Source organism: Frieseomelitta varia, unplaced genomic scaffold (assembly GCF_011392965.1).
Source record: "Frieseomelitta varia isolate USP_RPSP 00005682 unplaced genomic scaffold, Fvar_1.2 scaffold_219, whole genome shotgun sequence".
Lineage (NCBI taxonomy): Eukaryota > Metazoa > Arthropoda > Insecta > Hymenoptera > Apidae > Frieseomelitta > Frieseomelitta varia.
In genome coordinates this window covers 86,062-111,395 of record NW_025109945.1, presented here as the reverse complement: position 1 = coordinate 111,395, position 25,334 = coordinate 86,062, and the positions used below count along the sequence as shown (strand labels likewise).

General features: G+C 25.0%; 1 protein-coding gene across 1 annotated transcript in view; it reads right to left on the bottom strand.

Annotated features, from left to right (window-relative positions):
• The window catches only part of LOC122527453 (coiled-coil domain-containing protein 137), a 176,709-nt gene that overhangs the window by 66,629 nt on the left and 84,746 nt on the right, over positions 1-25,334 (bottom strand). The window contains exon 6 of the transcript XR_006306344.1: positions 21,241-21,425. The gene's annotated coding sequence lies outside the window, so the exon portion shown is untranslated. The remainder of the gene's footprint in view (positions 1-21,240; positions 21,426-25,334) is intronic.

Sequence of the window (25,334 nt, the reverse complement as noted above, 5' to 3'; positions counted from 1 at the left end):
ATTACATACAATATTATATTATTATATTGTATACAAATAATATTATTGTAATATTATATTATATACAATATTATAATATTATATTATACTAGAATACTATAATAATATTACAATATTATATTATATTATAATACTATAATAATAATATTATAATATTATATTATATCATATACAATATTATACTATTATACTCTGATATACAATATTATACTATTTTACTCTAATATACAATATTACACTATTATACTATTTTACTCTAATATACAATATTACACTATTATACTCTAATATTATTATAATTTTATATTATATTATAGACAATATTATACTATGATATTCTATACAAATAATATTATTATAATAATATATTATATTATATACAATACAATATTATTATACAATATACAAATAATATTATTATAATATTATATTATATTATGTACAATATTATATTATTATACTATATACAAATAGTATTATAGTATTATATTATATACAACATTAAACTATCATACCCTATACAAATAATATTATTATAATATTATATTACATTACATACAATATTATATTATTATATTGTATACAAATAATATTATTGTAATATTATATTATATACAATATTATAATATTATATTATATTAGAATACTATATTATAATACTATAATAATAATATTATAATATTATATTATATTATATACAATATTATACTATTGTACTCTGATATACAATATTATACTATTTTACTCTAATATACAATATTACACTATTATACTCTAATACTTACTACAATATTATACTATTATACTCTAATATTATTATAAATTTATATTATATTATAGACAATATTTTACTATTATATTCTATACAAATAATATTATTATAATATTATATTATATTATATACAATATAATATTGTATATAATATAATACTATTATATTATATACAATATTATACTATATACAAATAGTATTGTTACAATATTATGTTACATTATTATATCATATATTACAAATAATAAATTTATTACTCCTTAATAATTTCTATCCAGTGATATAACGATGAATTCAAAAAGAAGACGAACTGTTGCGTACGGTTCGGTCACTCGTTATGGTCCGCGAACCAGCTGCCAGTGCAAGGGGTTAATATTTTACTATCAGTTATTTAAATATTGCAGAAGAAATTTACAGGAAAAACATGCAGAAATGAGATAAAGGATTAAAAACGAGATATCGAATATTAAATCTTTCACGTTTGGAATTCACCTGATCACCTGTTCATTCGGAATATATTCTTTCATCGGACAATTGAAGGAATCACTACAATAAGAATCTGTCTAAACCAACGGAGCTAAATCATTTTTTTTTTTTTTTTCGAGATATACTAGAAATTCATGGTCGATCAACCATGATGAATTGAAATCCTGCATTTTTGAACATATCCATTAAGTATAATTTCAATATACGAGCTACTTATTTAGAGAATACGTGAATTCTACAACTGCTTGAAACTTTCAAAATTCAGCAGTGAATTAGAGCCAAAAGATATTCTTGAGAGTCGAAATATCATATTTAACCGCATTTCCACGAAAAGATTCAAAAACGTGAAACGCGTCGGCGTTACAGAAGAAAATTTCGAAACAAATCATCTCCTGATTTTACGATTCTCTCTAAAAATAACTCGACTCTTTCCGAGATGATCGAAGAACATCGCGCTACTGAAATTTTGATTCGTCGCTGTAATTGAAACGTAAAGGAAACGCATGTCTAGATCGAGGACAGGTTCGTTTATCTTCCATAAACTTGATAACGATGATGACTTTAATTCTGGCATGATTTGTCACAGCACCACAGTGTACGAATGCAGAAATGTGAAACATTCGAAGTATAAAATGTCGAAAATCTTGTCACGAAGTATTAGTAACACAGTAGTTTGTAATATTATAACTTTTTTGTAAAATATATCAACAATTTGTTGGTAAAATTGAAGCATGAAGTTAAAACTAATCCATTTCCTTAAGTAATATTTGTCAATATTTTCTACAGTTTTATTTTTATCAGAGAAATTTAGCATCGTAATATCTTTTTACTCTACTTTTAATTTTTGAAATTTTACTCATTTCATTTACTTATCTCATAAAATTTTACTGCATAATTTACTTCATATCAGTTTGAAACTCTTAAAATAGGACTTGAGCCACTTTTAAAATAAAAATTTTTATCATTCTATTAACCAGCTAATTTTCTGTGTACAAAATCTTAATGATTTTAAATATATTATTTACAATTTTAAAATGAAAAGATAACGCAGAAATGTAAATATTAAAACAGCTAGCTTGATTTTTTTGGAAAATGGACTTAGGTCACTTTTAAAATAAATGGCTCAAAAACAAAAATAACCTTTTTATTATAAAATATATATACATATATATTTTATTATAAATTACAATTCCGTGGTTTTACCGACAAAAGTCGAGTAAAATAAAAAAGTTTAGTTAGAATGAAGAATTATCTCTTAACATTGATGAAAAATCTTCAAAAGCAAGTTCATCAGAATCAGAGCCAAAGTGAAATGAAATTACTACTTTTAAAAAAGAATATTCATTTCTACAAATTGTTTTACTCACAAACTACAAAATTATATCTTCTAATATAAAATAGGAAATGAATTAATAAAATTGAAAATAAAATATAAATAAAAATAAAAATATAATAAAATTATAAATATAAATAGAAATGTAATAAAATTATAAATAGAAATAGAAACATAATAAAATTATAAATAGAAATAGAAATATAATAAAATTATAAATAGAAAAAGAAATATAATAAAATTATAAATATAAATAGAAATGTAATAAAATTATAAATATAAATAGAAATATAATAAAATTATAAATAGAAATAGAAATGCAATAAAATTATAAATATAAATAAAAATACAATAAAATTATAAATACAAATAGAAATATAATAAAATTATAAATAGGAATAGAAATGTAATAAAATTATAAATATAAACAGAAACATAATAAAATTATAAATATAAATAGAAATGTAATAAAATTATAAATATAAATAGAAATATAAATAGAAATATAATAAAATTATAAATAAAAATAGAAATGTAATAAAATTATCAATAGAAATAGAAATGTAATAAAATTATAAATATAAATAGAAATATACTGAAATTATAAATAAAATTATAAAAAAAGACATAATTCTTTCACAAAAATTTCCATTTAGAGAGAAGTTATTATTGCCTTGCGTGTATCGGACAGACGACGTCGCGAATGACAGCGTCGTTAATCGAGTAAAGAGTTCTTGATCTGGCGTGAGCGAGAAAATTTCACAAGGTGTCTCCCATAACAGGAGGGACTGCCGAGGGAGAAGTCATTACACGGTACGTGACTGCGTAACAAATAGACCGAGGAATACGCAAATCTCTCGGATCTGCATCCTTGAATCCCGAGAAAAGTTAAACTTTACGGATAGCTGATGGTCGTGGAGCGTGACCGTATCAAAAACGAGAAACCCGGGGAAAACAGTAAATGTCGAACAGGCACGGAAGTCCGCTGCTAAATACCGAGCAACGACTAATTAAGCAGCTCGGAAACCGTGACACGATCGTTCGCCGAATAGAAAATGAAATTTTCGCGGTTTGAGGTTCTACGTGAAACAGAATTGGGCATATTTTGTTCGAACAACGAATAACGAACAAATCTGTCATATTTATTCGTAAACAAACGAATAACGATTTTATTCGGGGAAAAATTATTCGTTATTTACGAATAACGATTTTATAATAATATACGAATTATAATATATAATATATATTTATAATTATAATATATAATATATTATTTTGTAATAATATACGAATTATAACATACAATGTATATTTATAATTATAACATATAATATATTATTTTATAACAACATACAATGTATTTTTATAATTATATTATATATTATTTCATACTAATATACGAATTATAACATACAATGTATATTTATAATTATAATATATAATATATTATTTTATAATAATATACGAATTATAACATACAATGTATATTTATAAGTATAATATATAATATATTATTTCATAATAATATACGAATTATAACATACAATGTATATTTATAAGTATAATATATAATATATTATTTTATAATAATATACGAATTATAATATATAATACGATATTTTAAATATATAATATATAATAATTATAAATATATGATATATATTTATAATTATAATATAATTATAAATATAATTATAATATAATTATAAATATATAATATATATTTATAATTATAATATATAATATATAATTATAATATAATATTATTTTATAATAATATACGAGTAAAATTTTATTCGAAGTATTATTCGAATGAAATTTTATTCAAAAAATTTATTCGAAATGTTATTCAAATAATGCCCAACTCTGACGTGAATGCCTTCGTCGAATGTTCATTAGAGATATTGGAAACGGATTTCGAATGAGCTAAAAGTAAAACATAAATTCAGGCATTGTTAGCTCGGATCAAAGTGCAATTTGGCGAATAAGTAACTAAAAACCTGGCCTTTTTCTGGTTTGTTTTTGGTCCCTCGAAATTACCAACTTTCAAAATGACAAGAAATTAATTAAACACGGTATGGATCCCATAATTTTGCGAAATCTTACCAATTCATGAGAACAACTGTTGCATTGTATAGTGGTGAAAATTAGCAAGTTATAGTTCCATTCTACTCGCTATGCTACTACAGTCTATATCACTAACCTCTTGTCACGTTCGAGAATTTTTTGTCACAAAATTGCAATATTTTCTCAGTTCTAAGTATATTTAAGTACAAACAAAATCGCAAAGCAAAACAAATGATACATTTATTACTTCTCAATAATTTCTATCCAGTGATAGAAGATTCTATCCACCGACGAGTTCAAAAAGAAAGCGACGAATTGTTGTATACATTTTATATACGGTCACTCGTTATGGTCCGCAATCAGTTGCCAGCGCAAGTGGTTAAATGAACCAAAAAAAAAAAAAATCGCAGAAATATATCTAACGGAAATGAAGTTCTTTTCTTTCGTTAAATTAAAATCTTCAAACATGGCTCAACTTATTAGATTCGTTTACGGATTTTTGTGCGTTTATACGAAATTTCAAACTGCACAGAGTATGATGATATCCAAAATAAAGTTTGCCAGAAAATAAACGCACTTACACAGAATCTCCTTTTAATTGTCTAAATTAAAACCTGATTTATTGTTCAGTCGGATTCACTTTTTACAACTGTTGTAATAAATAATCCCGCTAACCGTAAAATTCCTGCTGTTATCTCATTTCTAGTAGCAAGAAACACCATTGTGTCATTGAAATTAGATGAAATTAACTAAAAGTAAGACAATTCAAGTTGTTTATTTCAAGAAGAGCGAATATCCACGACGAAGAACGAAACGATCGATGAAAACGCGATTAAAAAATTACTTCATGGAAAGATTTAATGTTCGTGAAAATTGTCGACTCGCAATTATTCAATTATCACTAACTCACGACATCGTAACTAGGGAAAAATGCAGCTGTGTGCCAAAAATGTTATCCAATTTAAAAAGTGGCTCAAGTTACAGCGATTTAAAAATGAAGTGAGGCGAATTGAAGAAAAACGTCAATGTCCCACTTTCATACTGAAATAAAAACTCTAATAATATATTAAACTTATAATACTCTGATAATATATAAATAATAATATATTACTCTATATATAATATATATTATATTATATATATAGTAGTACTCTATATATATTATATATAGTATTACTACTATATATAAATAATAATACATTACACTAATAATATAATAATCTATTACTAATCTATAATATATTACTCTAATAATACGTCTAATAATATATTAAAAATGTATCAAAGTCCTCGGCGACTATATGAAATAGTGATAAAGTACTAAAATAAATTGTTTCTATAGTATTTATATTCTATATTTATTATATAGCTATATAATTAAAATAATATAGTTATAGTTACATAGTTTTTTTTTGATATAAATTATTTAATTTTCAAACGAATCTCAATCTTCGATTAATATTGTTAGATTACACTAGTAATTATACACTGTAATTTATGTCAAATCGTTAAATTTAGAACATCTTTTTCGACTTTTATTCTTCATGACGAAGATTAGGAATGAAACGGTATTAAATTAAAAATTCTGAAGCTTGGCGACACAATTCCAAATTATTATGGTTACCAGTATAATAATCTATATTATACTATATAATAATCTATTACTAATCTATAATATATTACTCTAATAATACGTCTAATAATGTATCAAAGTCCTCGGCGACTATATGAAATAGTGATAAAGTACTAAAATAAATTGTTTATATAGTATTTATATTCTATATTTATTATATAATTATATAATTAAAATAATATAGTTATAGTTATATAGTTTTTTTTATGATATAAATTATTTAATTTTCGAACGAATCTCACGTCAATCTTCGATTAATATTGTTAGATTACACTAGTAATTATACACTGTAATTTATGTCAAATCGTTAAATTTAGAACATCTTTCTCGACTTTTATTCTTCATGACGAAGATCAGGAATGAAACGGGATTAAATTAAAAATTCTGAAGCTTGGCGACACAATTCCAAATTATTATTGTTACCAGTGGAAATATCTGCCAATTTACAAATTTAAAAGTTCTCACGAAATTATATTAACGAAAATTCAACTGCAATTTCTCACTATTATCGATTCTACCAGTAAATGAGATCGTAATAAGAAGCGAGGGAACGACACGTGTGCCATATGAAAATAACTATACACAGCTGTTGTATAAATATGTATGTATGTTACGTTATGGGCGAAACAACGAACGCCATTGAGGCATCTCGTCGAACGACAAGACTCGAACGTTGGATACATTTTGCGTGCAGGCCGGAAAATTATGCGTTCTTATGCAGGGGCACGTGCACCGTGGATTATGCAAGACGCGTATATAGCCTCGTGCCGATCGCTGTTTAAAATCCCGGCCGCGAACGAGCCGAGTTACCTTAGCCGCTATTGATCACGATCGAAATGAAAGAGAAGCCACGCGAAAGCCGACGACACTTCCGCGGTGTCATTAAATTCCCATCAAACGAGTCAAAGACTGCCACTTTTGCTTTAATGTTTCACCTTTTAATTTTTCATTTGAGTATTAACGCGACGACATTTAAATTCCACCGGACTTACATTCGTTCTATTTCTGGTTAATTTCCAAATTTCGTTACCTATTATTCACCTATTTTATTCGATTCTCTCGCAAGCGAAGGCTCTACGAAAAAAATTTGTTTCTTCTTTTCGAATCACCTTCTGTACAAAATTTATAAAAATATATATATAAAATACGATTCAAATGAATCTTTTTAATTTAATATTAACATATGCAGATAATTAGAAAATAACTATATGATAATAGTTAAAAAATATGTAATAATTTTTTTAAAATATATAACAATTAAAATAAAATAAATATAATAATTGGGTAGCTAAGATTAGCCTGCAGTGACTATAATATTTGTTCACTGTTGAAATTTTAGAACGACTGGAAATGTGTATTTCTAAGCTGTAGAATGTTCATACAGATTTGTATGAATAATCAACTATTTATCAAAAATGAATATGAATTTTCAAAACGCAGTAGAAGAATTTTAGAAATGTTTGATAGAACTGCACTAAATAATAAATTTACATACATATCTCAAGAAATAAATGAATTATTTATAGCAAAAAATAACGTTTTTGTAAACAAATTAACGCTGAAAAAATCAACTTTCGCAAAGTCATTTTCAATTTAAAGAATCCATCAACATGCATGATTAATATATCAATATGTCGCTTACAAAAATTTTTGTATTTTATTTTAAAAAGGGACATTTTTATTTGAACGAAATACACGTAATTCACTTGTAATTCTTTTTAATTTATATTATCAAATGGTAATTTTCAATATTCGAATTGTGAAAAGAAATTCTAAAAATTCGCTTGATTCTTTTATCATTATACTGATGATCCTGAATGAGTTATATCAATTCTTCAATATATAAATTATTAATCAAATAGTTTTTCTATAAATATATATCAACTTATTGAAATACATAAACCAAGAATAACATATTTTTCTGCAAATTTGTTTGAAACAGAAAATGATTACTTCCCAGTTATTTAAAAATAAAAAAATTTAGATTCTTTTAGATTGCAATTTAATTTAAGAATTATCAAATATTCTTCAACTTTCTTACAACCTTTAACATGTCAATTAAGTTTAATTATCAAAATCTTATTCATCAATCGATATGATAAGAAAATATGTGAAAGAATTAACATTTATAATACAAACTGAATTAAGTTGAAAACAGAAAATCGAAAGGAAGCAAAAATTAAAGTTTCTTGGAACGATGCAATTTTCTTTTAATGTATTAATTAAATCTTCACTTGACGATTAAGATCTTATATTCACGGATCTTTAATGTCCCTCTTAAAAATATACTAAATCTTCAACAGGATAAGAAAATATGTAAAAGGAGATAATAATTGAAGTTTCTTAAAACGATGTAAATTCTTTTTCTATTCGAAATCCAATCTCTGTCATATTAATTAGATCTCTATTAAAATCTCGTTCATCAATTTTTTAATATACGCAGATTATTATCTATCAATACAATAATAGAACACGTACAGTGATTCTAAAACTGTCATAATTTTGTAAAAAGAATATAATAATAATAATATATATAATTATTATTATCATACAATAATAAGCCTCTATTCTTAAAAGATGTCACTCATTTTATTTCATACTGTTTCTATTACGTAACGAGTGAATAAGTAAAGACACTTTTCTTTTCGAAAATGTTACAAGGTGTCATAGTATGCAAAAACATTGGAAAAATTTTGTTCATAACTAAATTTACGGATACATTGGAAAAATTTTGTTCATAACTAAATTTATGGATTGGAAGATTGAAGCTTCCCCTTTGTAACGAGAACTTGAAGGAAAGACCTCAATCTTCAAATCCATAGCAAATACAATCCAATTCAAAATTTCCCAATGATAACGTACGAGCATTTTTCAAGGAGAAACTGTAGCGACCTCTACTTCGAAGAATTTAGATCAACGACATCTATGTTCCGTCGAGACGTGTATTTAATATAAACAACAGAATATTTAAAAATAGCTATTAATTTTATTATCACCATAGAAATGTTTACTGACACTTATATATATTGTAGCCATAGTAGAAATTCTTCATTCGTTATTTCGTTATTTAACTTTCATTTATAGAAATTATTCGTCATTTAAATTCTATTATGTAATCTTCATTAAATTATTAGTAATTGTATATTTTGTGATACTGATAATATGTTTATATAAACAACTAAAATTAACTACGGAGTTATTATTTATTTATAGTATTGTGATATAAATATAAATTATCATAATCACTATAAAACCTCTGCCATCTTCTCTGCCATCTGTTGTTACACAATGCAACATTTTAAAATAAAATGAACGACGCATTTTGAAAGTAGAGGCTTCACGCTTTTAACCACCTGCGCTGGCAACTTCGATTGCGGACCATAACGAGTGACCGAGTGGCCGTACCAAGTTTAAAACCGTACAAGTAAACAAGCCCAAGTTTACTATCGTACGTTCTCGCAGTTTCAACATCATTACCAAGCTACATAGAAAAAAGAAAAAAAAAAAAAAAAAAAAATGACGAATTATGGCGAAAACGAGGAATTATCGTGGCAAAGACTTTCGATACTTCTAATGAAAGTTTTACCCTAATGGATAGCGTGTACGTCGCGCATAAATAGCAAACACTCATAACCAACGAGAATCTGCATAAATTACTCCGCGCCCGTGGTGAAACGCGCTTGTCCAGTTTATCCTGGCATCGTTTCGTGTCCACGGTTGACCATTCCTCTCGAAAACGGCCACGGCTATTGTTCTTTCCTTTCGTGCGAACGAACGAACCGATAGATAATTCTTCACCGCGGTGGTATTCAATTTTCGACGAAAGGCAGCGTGCTTGCTCGTTAGTCAATGGGAGAGACGAGAGCGGGAAAAAAAAAAAAAAAAAAAAAAAAAAAGAAGCAACGACGGAGGAAACGAGCAACGAGTTTGATCGAGGTTGAAAACCGTAGGAAACGTGGAAACACGCGGCTGGAACGTGAGAGAACGTCCGAAGAAGCATCGACAAGTCGGACAGGAACGCGGAAAAAAATAGCGAAACGATGGAAAAGCCATAAGCATCCGCCGGCGAAAACTGCCGGCCAAACAAAAACCGATGGCTTGTTTGCGTCATCGCGTTGCCAGCCGATCACGTCCGCGGACGTTCGCGATGCCTTTAAAAAGCATTTGCCTAAGTATATTCCTGTTAAATTCCCACTCGCTTTCCGTTCCTTTTTCTCTGTCGGTGCTGCTTCCGCGCGGACGATGAAATAATAGAAAAGCAGAACTGTACGGACAGGCCTTTAGTTGGACTTGAATGAATTGAACGCTGGGACTAAAAGCGTCGAGTTTGTAGCAGTGAAATGAAAATGCAAGAAACAGGGAAACATTTATTTCGTCGTTTTTATTTATATTTTTATATTCATTATTTTTATTATAATGTTTAATATTTATTATTATTATTACATTTAAATTTTTATATTTATTTATTATTATTATTATATATAAATTTTTATATTTATCATTAATTATTATTATTGTTTTTATATTTAAATTACATTTATATTTTTAAACGTTTTTATTTATATTTCTATACTTATTATTTATTATTATTAGTATTTATTATTTATTATAATTTTTATATTTAAATTATATTCATATTTTTAAACGTTTTTATTTATATTTTTATATTTATTACTTATTATTATTAGTATTTCTTATTTATTATTATTTTTATATTTAAATTATATTTATATTTTTAAACGTTTTTATTTATATTTTTATANTTTATTATTTATTATTATTTTTATATTTAAATTATATTTATATTTTTAAACGTTTTTATTTATATTTTTATATTTATTATTATTTTTATATTTAAATTATATTTATATTTTTAAACGTTTTTATTTATATTTTTATATTTATTATTTATTATTATTTTTATATTTAAATTATATTTATATTTTTAAACGTTTTTATTTATATTTTTATATTTATTATTTATTATTATTTTTATATTTAAATTATATTTATATTTTTAAACGTTTTTATTTATATTTTTATATTTATATTTTCAAACATTTTGATTTACACATTTTACTAAAAATCATTCAATTTCTTTAAAATGTAGAAATACGTCAAATTTCTATATATTCCAATCACTTATTATGATTTTTTTATATTTTAATCATTAAATAGTTCTAGTGCCAATAAATCTGTCATTTTTCCCGATCAAAACAAAATAATGAAGAGTATATAATTAATTCCTGAATTAGTGCTTCAAATCACAATCAGAATGAACATTCGATTAATAAATTATAAATATTTATATCAAATATTATTTACATGCTGTGAAAAAAAAAGATTGAATGATTGATGTTACAAGTATCGAAGAATGAAAAATTTCTACTTCACTTTACTTCTATCAGAGATTTAAAAGATTTAAAAAGAGCTCTTCAATGTTGCTAAATCATTCAAATGATATCTGCCGACTTTTCGAAATCGTTTAAATAATTATGAATGATAATGCACATTTATGACAACTGAAGTCGATTGTTCCATAAATAATGACTTTTAGTGAGAAATATTTAATAGTAAGGATTGAACGATTACTATTATTATATATAATGAATAACTTCGAACATGTCATATAATGAAGTTATAATTCAATGAATATATAATTTAATATGATTAATTAGATTTGCATGTTAAAATTTTATTATTAATCTTCTTCACGAAAGATCACTATTATTTGCAATCTACTTTCTAAAAAACAAACACTTGAATTTGAAAAATTGTCGGTAATTTAAACTGTTATAATTTCATACAAAAAAAAAAATCGTATAGTACATGCTCTTATTTTAAAGTGTAGTTTTTATTTTTTTAAAACAATCCTGAGTTCGTCAGACATTTTTACTTCATACAGAGAGTGAAAAAATAAAGCTATCTTTTTCGAAAATTGTACAAATTCGAATATCTCCAAAAAAAAAAAAAAAAAAAAAACATTGAAACAGCTTCTCGTGATCTACCATAATTTTCAAGTATTCCCTCAGAATTTGCTGTACCATTTTCATCGCTGTTTTATTGAACTTTTAAATAAAATTATAGTTAAATAACAAAAATTCAAGAAATCCTAACATTTCGTCGTTTAACCCCAGTGTTCAGTTAATTATAAAATTAATTAGGATATTAATTTAGTATCAAGTTTAGTATCAATGAAATCCTGAAACACATCGTACAGAGAATTTTAAAAATTTTAAAAGGACATCGTAGAGAAGATAGAAAAGATTTCAATCTTCGAGACCATGTTGGATCTAGTCCATCAAAATTTTTATTAAAAGACTTTTCGATATTTTTAGAAACGTTTCGATTTTTTACAATTTTCAAGAGGAAAGTATCCTACGATATAAAATTATTATATGTAAAATAAATATAATAAAATATATATAATAAATACATATATTGTATAATAATACAATAAAATATAAAAATAAAAGTATAATATAATAAAATATAAAATATAAAATATAAAATGTAAAACTAAAAATACAATATAATAAAATATAAAATACAAAAATTTTCAAGAGAAAAGTACCACTACTTTTCTACGATATAAAATTATTATATGTAAAATAAATATAATAAAATATATATATAATAAATACATATATTGTATAATAATATAATAAAATATAAAATGTAAAAATAAAAATATAATATAATAATATAATAAAATATAAAGATAAAAGTATCATATAATAAAATATAAAATGTAAAAATAAAAATATAATATAATAAAATATAAAATACAAAAATAAAAATATAATATAATAAAATATAAAACATAAAAATAAAAATATAATAAAATATAAAATACAAAAATAAAAATATAATATAATAAAATATATATATATATATATATATATATATATATAATATATCATAAAATACAAAAATTTATGTATAACTCAGAATTATAAAATACAAAAATTTATATATAACTCAGAATTTTAAAATACAAAAATTTATGTATAACTCAGAATTATCAAAGTAGAGGCACATAAAATAAGATCAAATGGATTGTTGTACGATTTTTTTAACTACGTTAAATCATCCACAATTTTTCATTGTTACTGGTTACAATTATGCTCTTTGCTTTAACGTTGCTTTAAACCATACTTTCGTTTTCCGAGAAATGCTAAAACTCGTCACTTTCGTGTATCATTCATAAGAGAAAATCGAATGTTTCTCGAATGTGACTTTACACTTTCGTTAAAGTGAACTTTTCTTTACGACAAATACTAATGAAGAACATGTAAATTGTTCTTCCACAAATCAATCTTCCTCTTTCAAACGAAAAATATGGCTGACTGAGGCAGAGAGCCGGTTAAAGCGGAACCGAATGTGAGAGAGAGTCAATCGTAAATTCCAAGATAAATGCGGTGTGAAAACACCTTTCGTGTACACTCTGCTAGACGATCGTCGGTATCTTTTAATAAATTTGTTGTAACGGAGATTTCTTGAGAACATCCGTTAGAAAATTCATGCAAAATGTCCGGCTGATTGATGAATCGGATTGCATACGCGTGTAGAGTAGCTGGAACGAGCACTCAACGAAAACTTGTCAAATGGCAAATTCTGATAAACTAACAAACTGTATCAGATTGATTAATGAACTGACATGTCTACCTGAGTGTGTGTGTATGTATGTGTGTATACGTGTGCAGTTATGAAAGTGATACAACGTTATCATAGTTCCGATCAGTGCAGAAAATATTTATTAATTCCCATTCAAGTGACTCCATCCGTTGTCAATTTTTATTGCCCGATTTCAAGTTTGAAATATACTGACAATCGTTCGATTAAGGTAATTTTCTGAATAAATTGCGAATTTATAAATAAATATAGTATAATATATATTACTATGTATATTACTATATATATATATATACATATATAGGAAAATATATATTTTATATTTATAGTATATTTTATATATATACGTATATAGTAAAATATATATTTTATATTTATAGTATATTTTATATATATATACATATATTTTATATTTATAGCATATTTTATATATATATATACATATATAGTAAAATATATATTTTATATATATATATATATATACATATATTGTAAAATATATATTTTATATTTATAGTATATTTTATATATATATATATATATATATATATATATATATATACATACATAGTAAAATATATATTTTATATTTATAGTATATTTTATATGTATATATAGTATAAAATGCAAAAATATACAATATGCAAAATATTAGAGTATATCTAACATAAAGTATTTGTTGTAATAAACAATGGATAGAATAAATTTCTATTTAATTTCCACTTCTATAACATAAAATTTTAAAAATGCATAAAATTAAAAAATTTTAAAAGCATAAAAATTTGAAAATGCATAAAAATCTGCGCTCTATTTATAAACCGCTTGTTTAAAGCAGAGTTGGGAATTAATCCACCAAAATTTTTAATTATAATTAAATTAAGTTAAATTAAATTTTTTATTTTAATTTCTTTGATCGACTAATGCTCATAATTAATAGAATTAATCGTCGAAAAATTGGTAACTGATCTAATCGATTAAATGGAATTGATCAATAGAATTGGTCAATAGTTAAAGAAAATTAATCGTTTAAAAATCGGAGGTCTATTCAATCGATCGATGGAATTAATCGTTATAATTTCCAATTAAAGAAATTAATCGCCAATTATCAATTTTCAAATGGAAATTAAGATCTTGGTAAATAAAAATTTTATTTCAAAATTATTTTATAATATACATATTATAGAGAGAGAGATCCAGGAGAAGTATATTTATTTTTTAGCAGATTGTCATTTACAAAAAAAAAAAAATGCCAGCAGTTAATTATTTTAAAATTATCCAACTCACGATTAAAATTGGAAGGTTAATAGCAACTAACAATTGATTTGTTTCTGTTGAACAATTGCTTTAATTCTGTAGTTTTAAAGAAAAACACTACGCTTCACGTGATTTTATTTTCGAGATATCATTGTTTAAAATTTATAACACCAATCCTTTTTGGTATGAATAATTTCTTGTTTTCTTTTTCTATTATAAATATGTATATTTTATTTCGCACAATATTGTTTTTCTTTTCTTTCACACATTTATTCTAATATAATAGCATATAATAACACTGTTTCTGCTAAGATATATGAATATAAAATATAATATTTAAATATAATAAATAAAATAGTGATATTTAAATATATCATTAAATATATATTAAACATTTAATTAAATTTAATATTTTAAATATTAAATAATAAAAAGAAATCACAGAGAAAAGATATGAATAATATGAATAATCGTAAATTCTCTAAATTTCGTAGATTTGCGTTATCTAAAATATATTTATGTCTATTTATTTATTATTAAATTTATAATTTATATATATTTTATTTATCATTATATTTAATTATATCTAACTATAGTTAAATTGCATTTCTTTTCTTTTCCTTTTTTTTTTTCGAAAAATTTGTTCACATACATTATTAATACATTATTAAGTACACAAATCCTACATTCTAAACTTCGATTAGTTTAAAAAGTGAAATTGTGATACGCTGCGTTTTTCCTTGAAGCCACAGAATTCTGACTGACGACTAAAATAGAAATTTAACCGTAAATTATTAATCAAATTTTTGTCGAATTCCAGTCCGAAGCTACGAATATTAAAGGAAACTTCCAAGTTTTAGATCCATCTATTACGCAAGAATAATTTACAAATTCTGAGGTAATAGCTTCTATCTTTCTAAATAATACCGTCGTAATAGCCCGCGGCTAATTTTATCGAAATAGCTGAAATTCACCCTCTCATTAGAAACCATCGGATCAGGTCATAAAAATTAATCGAGCCAGAAGCGAAAGAGGATTATTATTCAAAGTTATTATTCAGACTTTCGATCAGCGACGAGCCGAGAAAGTCTATCATTTCACGTTTTATTGCGGTTTACAGATGAAATTACATCTACGATCGCTCCCGATCTACGACAGAACCCGAAGAAAGTGGTGCGTCTGTCCACAACCGTGTATTTAGATCATTTGCTCTCGAAATAACTAAAATTATTAAAATAAATTAATTAACCCTAATGCGAAAGGTACAAAATAAATTTTACTTATTTATTTCTTGAAAAATTCATTTTCATTACTTTGAACTATTAGTAACATTATTAACTTTTAATTATTACAGAAATATATTTTTATTATAAAACTTTATTTAATTATTACTAGAATATATTTTTATTGTAAAGCTTTATTTAATTATTACTAGAATTTATTTTTATTATAAAACTTTGTGTTGTGTCTTTTATTTGATTTAATAAAAAGTAAACAAGTGTAAGCTTGAAAACACTATCATTTCAATTTAATATATTCTGTCAATAACTATGAAAACGAACGATAGAAATTTTTATTTTTCTTACAAATATTAATGTACTCTTATAAATATCAATGTCTTACAAATACTAATGTACTGTTCGTGTATCATTCACAAAATTTGGAGGATTCTGACTTGATCCAATGAGAATCTAATGGTAGTAATGCACTAAACTAAAAGTGTAAGTACACAAGTTTAAGAAAATGTTCTATGAATATTTGTTCATAGATCTTTTCTGAATATACAAAGTCGTCCCTCCACTAACTGAGTTTTTACATTTTTTAACTTCATTTAAATTTTTTACATTCTAAGAACTCCCATGATAAAATTATTATAGTAAAGATTTATTCACTTGTAGAAATAAATATTACTTAATGCTGCTTGAAAGGTAATTCTATAATCTACATAAAATACCAATAAAACGTCATTAAAATTCGAAAGAATAGATTTCTTACATAAAAATGACTATCATAATCGAAAACTTTACGATTTTAAAAATACCCTAGTAACACGTTCATTTTATAAAAACAACAGTTTAAATTTATACTGCTTTGGTTCTAAATCAAGATTTGGTAGTTGAGAATCAATGGTAACTACTTGTTTGAAATTCTAAAAAAGTATCATTTGAGATAATATATAATTTGTTCAAAAAAAATTAGCAGTCACTTTTAAAGTAGAATACAAAATAAAATAGAAATAGAAGAATATTAGAAAATTTAAAGAACTGCACAATAAAAATTTGATTTCTAAGAATTATTCAATTAATATTCTTGTTTTCTATCATATCGAATTATTGTTCTCATGTTTTATTACATAGAAATATTGTAATAAACCATTAATGTGACTCTTAAGATTATAAAAAATAATTTTCACTATTTAATTCATATATTAGAAAATGATTTGATGTACAAATTGAACTCTTGAACTGCTAAAAGGGAATTGTAGAGGGATCATGATATATGCTAGTATAACTATAGCATAGTTGAAGAGAAAAAATAAAATTTGTTTGTGTAAGCTGTCGAGAAAATAAAATTTGAAAGTTTGTCAAATATGCTTGAATTTGATTAATTCTGAACTAGACTGGATAGGAATAAATAACTGATGTTCGACCTAGAGATTATTCTAGTACGAAATACGATAAAATACGAAATGATGATAAAATAACTAAATTATAATTGACATAATTGATAATTGAAATAATAAAGCGAGAATAAAACATGAAACAATAATAAAATGTAAAACAAAATTTATAATTTAGACTTTAATTAAAAATTAGTTCAAAAAATTATTAAATTACATTTATAATTATTATGATTATTATTAAATTTAGTTTAAAAAAATTACTTGGCAAACGATAAGTGTATTTGATAAGTTTCTAAGATTGATTTTTTCGAAAGCGACTTGTTAAATATTTTATTTTATTCTTTTGACTTATTTTCATTCGACTTTGACATAAAACAATCTCCTCTTCTATTCCTCTTCTATATCATCTATTCCTCACCAATCCAATCGTCTAAATTTAAATGTAACTGATCAATTTTGAAACTTGACTTCTTGAAACTTGAAACTTTGAAAATGAACTTTTCATTTTTAGTTCCTCCATTCTTAATCATGCGGTCTCAAATTTTCAATTTAGCAAAAGGACTAATAATATTTTAAAAAGCCGTCAAACTTTTGACGAAAAATCATGCATATCAATAAGGATATGAGATATTTTTTAATTTTTTGTTAAATGTAGAGTGCGAATTTTCACGAGAAATTTAAAAATAGAAAATTGCAAAAAATGCACATAACAAGAAAAAAAATAGAAACATTTTTATATTATATAATATATATTAATGAAATATATTACATAATTAACATTTATAACTATATAATATAATTGTACAAATATAATAAATTATATAATTAATATAATATATAATATAATATAAAAATTCACAATGCTTATTATAATATCTTACAATATATTATAATATCTGTCATGTAGAATAGTTTTCTGTCCAAGTTCAATATTTTTAATTACGTTCCCAAAAGTACGATTCTGCAGTCGTTAATAAAAGTCACTATAAACATAAATGGTATATGTTTCAATACTTTCGTGAGCCAATGTACATTATAAATAAGTACCAGAAGGGTCATACGTCTCTGTCCAACTAATTTGTTTCGCGGAACGATTCGACAGAACCTGTTCTTGGCCCTAAGGCAAATACCTTGCAAATCAAAAAGAACAAAAATGTTTTACGAACCATGTTGCGTATTTATCACATGCATCGTGGAATTCGATTAAATGAACAATAAAGTTTCGATTTGACTACATTTAAACTGATTAGATAGAATTGGACATATTAAGTTTTAACATGAATTAATCTTGCTTTAATCTAACAGATGTTTAATTATCGAGGGATCGAGCGTGATTGAGCGAATATGATTTTGACTCGATTTCACCCAATTTGGAATTTAATCCAATCTATTTCTGATTCAATTTTCGATTCGAATATTTGATACTATCAGTTTCATATATTCAATCGGGTGTTGAATTCGAGCGATTAATCCTGACGGTTTTGCGACAAATAAAGAAAAAGTTAATATCTTCTAATGTTTCAACAAAATGTTCAACGTAAAATCAAAAAAAAAAAAATTTACATTTTAATTGGTCAAAATATAAAATTGGTAATGAGAATGGGCTGGCAATATTTTTATAAACATAATTTTAAAATTATAGAAATTTATAAAATTATATAAAATTATAAAATAAATTTATAAAATTATAGAAAATTATAAAATAAATTTATAAAATTATAGAAAATTATAAAATTGTAGAAATTTGTTTCGTTCATTAATTAATTCATTTATTTCTCGCATGCTGTATCCATTCTGCATATCTTTTATCATTGAACGTTCACGCATTTGTGAAAAATTTTAAGATGGAACGCATATAACGTACGAAAACATACAATTATAGTAATCATTATGATATTTAAAAGACTGAAACAAATCACTATTTAAATTCCTTAAATTCCTTAATCCACAAAATGTTCAATTTGCATAAACATTCACACCCCTATTTACCATCTTTTTAATCGAGATTTCTTTTAAATAATAAAATATAATTTAAATAATATATAATAATAATAATTTTTTAAATAATAAATAATTCCGTCAAACTTAAAAAAAAAAGACTTTGTCAACAGTAAAAAAATACGATTAGATCGACAATAGTTCACAGAACGCAGCTGCGTTAATTAACCATTTACGCTGGCACAGTGATTGCGGACCATAACGAGTGACCAAACCGTACACAATAATTCGTCGCTTTCTTTTTGAACTCGTCGGTTTGATATCACTGGATAGAAATTATTGAGAAGTAAAAAATTTATTATTTGTTTTGCCTAATTTGTTTTACTTAGAACTGAGAAAATATTACAATTTTGAAACAAAATTTTCGACGTGAGTGGCACGTCATTCCAGCGCAAGAGGTTAAAAACCCTACGATTTAAAGGATCAGGACAGTTTGAAATTTTGAAAAAATCGATCTTTTTTTTTTGTCTTAAACAGTAGTTTGAAGTTTTAGAGATAAGATACAAAAGGTCCTAGACTTTAAAACGACTTATTTTGGGGTATAATAATAAATCCGGATATAGAATAATTGAATTTGCATCACTGTTTACAACTTTAAGCACTATTATAAAGTGTAAATGTGATTCAAATATTACTTGGTGAAACGAATATGAGGTGATTTGGATTCAATTTAGTTGTGAATTGCAACAACTAGCCGCGATATATAAGTAAAAAAAAAATAAGTAGAGGATACATATGAAAAATAACGTTCTGAAACTTTAAACGCGTTTTTCTCGAAACTAGATTTCCAGAAACGGTGTGTAAGATATCTCGAATCTATCCAACCGATTACCGTGAAACTTGGTAAGTATCTTTAGTGCAACACTTACTAGGGATTGACGATCGAACATTTTTTTAATTTTTAACAATTTCGAAAAACATAAACAAAAAACGTAGAAATTTTTAGTATAAATTCGATACATCAAAAACAAACAGCTGCTATTTTCATAATTTTCACAGAAATGAAAATGTTGGATCGTCAATCTCTAGAGAATATTGTTTACTTTTGTTTTACTTTTCTTGCCTTTTTGTTGCAACTAATCCTCTTTGGCTGGAATCATGCACACCGAGAGGCAATGTAAAGAAAAGTTATGTAAAAGGATGCCGTTAAAAAGTTAAATAAGAGCCCACTTTTTTTCTCTTATAATGTCGCTTTTTATAGTTCATAATGTACTTTTGTTTTACTAGCCCTCCGAAGCATTCGTAATTTTTCGGCCTGCCCCCTTAAAGATCAGTCTAAATCTCGAAAAGCAACCTCAGACTGCGTGCAAAAGGATTCTCCTTCAATGAAAAATCGTTTCATCGCGTGAAAAACGGTCGGACGACCGAGCGCGTGCGGTCGAGCGAGAAATAAAATAGTACGAAACGTAAAAGTCAAATATAAGTCAAAATCGACTTACCCCTGGTGGCTCTCAGATTACTCCAAGTCGACCGGCAGGCATTCTCCATGATTACCACAGCGGTGTTCGTTACATGCCGTTAATAACACGTTAATACGGCTCTCACTTCAACATTCGGTTAATCTTCACACTCTGTTAGTAGGGAATCATCTCCACTCGGCAATTACTCTCTCTTTCTTTTCCATCTGAAAAATTTCAACAAACCCCATTGAGGATCGTTTAGGCCCACGCGCGTTCTCTTTGAAAAATCTTCGACAAAAATTTTACACCGGGATGTATTCTAAAATTTATTTAATTCGTTAATTTTTTCGGTTTTTTTCTTATACGATCTGCTGGCCCGGCATTAAAGACAGATTTTTAACAATGGAACTATCGATGAATAAGGCATCAAATTTCGATCGGACACATTTACTATACACAAGTAAATATACACATTTAATATACAGATTTACTATACAAAAGTGCATAATAAAAGTATTAGTGTGTATAGTAAAAATAGTAAAAGTATGCAAAAGTGTACAGTAAATAGTAAAGTAATAAGTGTATAGTAAAAATAGTAAAAGTATGCAAAAGTGTATAGTAAGAATAGTAAAAGTATGCAAAAGTGTAAAAGTACTTGTATATATAGTAAAAGCAGTAAAAGTATACAAAAGTGTATAGTAAAAGTACTAGTATATATAGTAAAAGTGTATAATAAAAGTAGTAAAAATATACAAAAGTGTATAGTAAAAGTACTAGTATGTGTAATAAAAGTATACAAAAGTGTATAGTACATGAATGTATAGTAAAAGTACTAGTATGTGTAGTAAAAGCAGTAAAAGTATACATGAGTGTATAGTAAAAGTACTAGTATGTGTAGTAAAAGCAGTAAAACTATACAAAAGTGTATAGTACTAATATATATAGTAAAAGCAGTAAAAGTATACAAAAGTGTAATAGTAAAAGTACTAGTATGTGTAGTAAAAGTATACAAAATTGTATAGTAAAAGTAAAGAATAAGTATAGCAAAAGTTTATAGTGAAAAACTTTATAATATAATAGATCTCCAAAGCTTTCATCTATGTATATTATTATTATTAAGATATATATTACATATAGAAATATTATCTTATATATATTATGGAACTACATTATATAAGAATATTATATAACTATATAAAAATCATTTAAATCTTTAAAAATACATTTACATTTTATATCTACGAAATATAGAGCTTTATAAAAGTTTAATTATTTTGATCACTTTGGTCATTAATTACTGATAGATCACTCACTATATAGAAAAACTTTTCCTACATATTTTCGTGTATTCTATTTGATTTTCTACCATTAAATCCTATTAATTACACTAAAAATTATGATCTCTTCAAAAATATTCACTTTCTATCTGAACTATTGTATTTCTTTATACAACCAGCACTCCATATTTATGAGTTAAAATCGGACACCCTTTATAAAACCAGCGTGTAGAATCAACCTTTAGCGTTAATATTCAGTATGTGCAGTTATATCAATTTTTATGATCGATAGCATTAATTTTACAATCGATATTAATTTTTTGAGCAATATAAACTTTATGATGCACAAATTTTTATTGCTTCTCCAAGTGTTGCACGCAAGAATAATATTCTTTTATCGCAGTTGCTTTATCGTATATTCAGCGAAAAAAAGATATTGTATTATTCATTCGTGATATTTGTGCTAATCCTATACGATGTGGAACTTTGTTTATCTGTTTGGATAACCGAGGAATTTAGATAACAGAGACTCACTAGCTTTCTCCATTTACTATTCTTATTTGTTTGAGTTAAGAGGTCAAACTTTGGCAAATACGCTGAGAATGTGGAAGATTTAGAGGTAGTAAATCAAGTGATTCACAGAGGTGGGCAAAAGTATTCGCACACCCGATGAAAAATGACCGATATTTTAAACAAGGGATCGAAAGGATTGAGGAATTTTTCAGTAAATTCTATTTGAAACATGAGTCGTAGAAGTTTTTCGAAAAATGTTCTTACAGTACAAATCCCGGCAAATAAATTCTTAATAAGCTCCAAACGTTCTTAATAAGTTCTAAATAAATGTTCTGAAATAAAATAGAATTTTTCTCAATATTTGTAGCAAAACACTGACACTGAATACTATTCAATGAATAGTATTCGGATATAAATGGATTTTTTATTAAACATTCTAAAATTCAAAGTATTGTTAATCATTTTCAAATATTTCACACTGTTGTTTTGATATTTTTAATTAATCTGTTAATTTGTAATATTTATCAATTAATTTATCAATTTTAATATTGAGGCTGTGGAGAGATTCGCTTTGCATTTTTCCACCATTATATCTTCTACAGATTCTATAATTTTATGAACATAAAACATGTATAAATATTTTTTATCAGGATTTTTAAAAAACATAATGATAATTATATAGAAATTATTAAATTTCAAATATTAATTAAATAATTTAAATAATTTAAGAATCCAATAATGCACGGAATGTATTATTATATAAAATATATAAAGCATGTTCAAAATTTCAATACAATGCCTATAATTCACAAAGACATGAATTTACATAAAAATTAAAAAGTTAAAAAAAAATTTAAAAATTAAATCAATCTGCGATTAATAGCAAATTTTGAAGTTTCTTTGATTCTTGTTTGAGATTTTCTCGTGGCAGCAAAATTCGCATAGTAATTTATTCTTATAAAATTCTCTAAAAAACTTCAGAATGCCCTACAAAGACTAACTCCTATTCTCTTCAAACAATTCATTAATATTTCTTCAATGTACACGGTGCAAATTATTATTTTCTAATTCTAAGTGAAAATCAACTCAAGCTTGTTTCATAATAATTCTTCAAAAAGACAAGGAAAGGAAATATTGTTATTAAGTCGATATTAGAAATTTTCTTTGTTAGAAAAGGCAGAAGTTCGACTTTCGACAAGCGAGCTCTTCCGTTCGAAACACTTTTGCAAAAAGTCAACAATGCAATTATTCTGTTTATTCCCTCTAGTAAATGTACGATTTTCATTCGGCAGATATATCCACGATTGGAACAAACAAACTTAAAAAAGGATCGAGGGCCGGCAGATCGATGAAATATGCAGGAACAAACTTGGTTCACGGGATTAATCGAGCAATCGTCGCTGTGAAAAATCGGCCGTGCAACAGCGGCGAATTAAAACGGTAACGCGGCTGAAACTTGGACGATAACGTGAAATCGATCGATTTTTTCTTTTTTTTTTTTTTTTTCGGTAGCGAGTAGGAAAAAAAATCGAGGGAATAAATGAACAAAGGTGAAAAATCGGAGGCCTCTGCCGCTTTGCGAATGTTTTTTTTACGGATACAAAACGATTACCATCGATCACTAACCGGCGTGGTAAGTCTTTCGAATGAAAACAGCAATGTAAGAGTTACTGTTTACGATACTTGTTCAAACGAACAAGGGTTTAGATTATAAACGCTTCAAAATACGAATTACTCAAATTAAAAAAAATTAAATTAAATTATATATATATTATATATTATAATACAATTAAAAATTAAAGAAATGTCAATTTGTTATGGAATAACAGAGAAATTAAAATAATGACAAAGTTTTTAAATAATTATTAATATTACTTTGACTAAAAATTAAAGTTTTAAATAAAAGACTTTATATACTTTAAAATATGAAGTTCCCAAAAAATAAAAATTAGAGAGGCATAAAAATGAAATACCATTTTATTATAGAAATACAAAAAGGTGATGAAAAATGTAATGATGTAATTTTTAAACAACTTTTAATTTTCGAACTGAAGATCAGAATTTTAAATAAAAGGCTGTGTAAAATATAAATTTAAAATATAAATTAAAAGCCAGAGTAAAGCGAAAATAAAGGGTCATTTTATCGTAGAAATATAAAATATTATTATAAAAAAAAGTTGAAATAATGAAAAACATTATATAATGTAATTTTTAAATAATTTTTAATTTTTAAATTGAAAATTAGAATTTTATATAAAAGACATTGTACACTTTGCAATATAAAATGAAAATTAAAAATCAGAAAAAGCAAAAATAAAATGTTATTTTATTATAGAAAGGTTA